Here is a 2,978-nt window from a genome sequence, read left to right on the forward strand (position 1 = left end):
TACAGAGACATTCTTGATAAAAATCTGCTGCCATCTACCAGGATGATGAAGATGAAACGAGGGTGGACATTTATCCAATAGAAAATCTATGGAAAGAAATCAGAGTTCATAGAAGAGGCCCACGGAAGATTTGAAGACTGTGCGGAAGAATGGGCCAAAATCACACCTGAGCAATGCATGCGACTAGTTTCTCCATACAGGAGGCGTCTTGAAGCTGTCATTACCAACAAAGGCTTTTGTACAAAGTATTAAATAAATTTCAGTAAGCGTGTTCAATACTTTTTCCCTGTGTCATTCCATTTTATTACACATAACTTCAATTTCTGAAATTATTTATGTTGGTTTCTTTGCATGTATGGATTGCATGGGTTGTTACCGACTGAAAATTGTGACAATAGCACCTTTTAGAAATATTTACGAAAATGGTGCGTGTCAATACTCTACCACTGTATATGTATATATATATGACAGTATATATTTATAAAGACCTTTTAAGAACACTGGCTGCAGTAAACCGCTTCATATCCAGGATTATCTCCCCTTACAACAAATAATAATAAATAATATATAATAGTGTCTATAAATAATACTTTTTTAACATTTTAACATTTAGTCTTAACATGATATTTGACCTGTTAGCTTTTCAATCTGTTAGCATGTATCATAACCTGGGACACTGTAGCCTCAGTTATTTCTATTTATATAACATATATATTATATTGTTATTCAGCTTAAACTGCCTGATCATAGCAGCCTTCTAAAGCATTGGGATGATTTTAGGCTTTTTTAGCAATAAACTGGGAGAAAGTGAAAGTTCAAAAATCTTGTTATTTTTGTGTAATTCATAAAAAATCGGAGCCCACCTTGTTCCAGTGAAATAAATCAGTTTTTTGGAGTCTTTCAAGAACCTCTAGTCACACTCTAAACAAGAAGTAAGTTTTGTGACGTTTGTGAAGGGAACAAACGATTGGTCAAACTGACTGCACAAATTACAGATTTACGTTATTAGTTGAATTATTGGTTTAAAATGTCTCTTCTATCCTTTAAGTGTGTAAAGTATCAGCAAAATGTACTTAATTATAAAGTATTATTACAATCTGCAGGCAACACTATTCACGTAAATTATATATTTATTTTATAGGATCATTATAGTTTTTAAATCCCAACTGAAACCAACAGCAGCTCTCAGATAAAGTAGTGATTTAACTACAATATTTACCTCAAAGTATAAATAGCATAGAATTAAATACTTGATTACACTGAACTCACTCAGGATTTTAACCACAACTGCCAAAGAAGGACGAGTCCTGCTTTCTATTTGTGCTGCAGTAGAGTCTCCAGTGAGCAAAGTTCTATTGTGTAACACAAGTGAGATGACTCATGTGTCCAGAAATAGAGACAGCGCCCAGCAAGCACTGAGATCAGGGACGTCGAACACACAAACGTTCTCAACTGATTTCATTTATCCATCGCTGCAACCAAAAAACAGAGAAGTGGCTTCTGCTAATTATTTTGTTCCATATGATATGTGAAAAACCTCCTCGTGTTTCTTGATATCAACTGACCGAGCTCAAGAGAGAACAACAGAGTTAGAGTTATAACCAATAGAACACGTTGGAGGAATATTCACATCCTTAACAAACCACGTTTTAATTTATGTCGTCAGGATGAAAAGATGAAGTTGATGAGGTGGTGAGCAGCGTGGGATCATGGGGTTGTTGTCTCTCAGGTTATGATATTACACTAACAGAGTAACGGCTGAAGCTAACAGGTGCGATTATGATATCTATTTAATGAGATTGTACGATTATAGATTTATATTTTTTCTTGATAACTTTGTGTGTCTGACTCTGAACTCCATCAAAGACTTCATGGGGGCTCTCTTCTTCCTTTCCTCCCACCACCCGCCAGGCTGGAGACTAGCGGAGGATAGCTGCAGGATCAGATCAGACTCGTGTTTGAGTTCTTTACTGTGTGTTGAATCCTGCAGCCCGGAGGCCTCGGCTCTTATCTCTGAGACAGCAGGGGGCGAGGGGGTTTTGATGCTGCAGGAATGAGGCCATGGCTCAGCAGCGGTGGTGTGTATGGGGGGTTAAACTGTTGCAGGTGTTGTTTTTGGCTGCAGGCGTTCAGCTCTGTCAGTTGATTCTCCTCTGCAGGATTTTAAGTTGACCGTTTGCTGATATGACAGGGATAGGCTTTATTCAGCACACACCTTCCTCTCTGCTCTAGTCGGCCGCCGTCTCACCCCACGCTGACAGACTCAGAAAACATCCATGAACAGCTGATCACACAGCACCGCTATTCCAGTCTACGGTGAACGACGTGTTTCTGCCTGAAGCAGGAAGTACGTTTTGTCTCGTTTGGGGCGTGTCGAGGCGTTAAGCCAATCAGCAGCGACGTTATGTGACCCAGCTCACTCAGTGCTCTCAGCAGTGTTTCCCACCTTACGTGGGGGCCACTTTTTAAAAAAAGCAAATATGGCGACCTAGTTCACAGCGAAAGAGCATTTTTACCCTGTTTCGAATGAGTCATATGTTCTTAACAGGTAAAGCAGCCATTTAAAGAGAGTACACAGATCAGCCATCACCCCACTCCCTGCTGGTCCCAGACACAGATGCCCTGCACTGTGTGTTCTGACCCCCTTCTATCAGAACCAGCTTAACTTTCAGCAGTTGAGCACAGTAGCTCGCTGTTGGATCAGACCACACGGCCAGCTTCACTCCCCACCTGCCCACAATGGCCTCGGCCCCAATGACCCTGTCTCTGGTTCTGTTCTTCCTTGACCACTTTGATAGATACGACCTCTCAGACCGGGACCCAAGAGCTGCAGTGCAGGAGCCCCGATAAGCAGATAATCAGGTTATTCATGTCACTGTTAGGGCTGATCTGTGTATGTTTAAGTGCTTAGTTTAGTTTAATATATAATAACAAATGACAATATGTTAAATGCAAAATAACAATAACCATTAAAATTA

This window comes from Morone saxatilis, unplaced genomic scaffold (assembly GCF_004916995.1).
Source record: "Morone saxatilis isolate NCDOM2014 unplaced genomic scaffold, NCSU_SB_2.0 Contig22, whole genome shotgun sequence".
Classification (NCBI taxonomy): Eukaryota; Metazoa; Chordata; class Actinopteri; family Moronidae; genus Morone; species Morone saxatilis.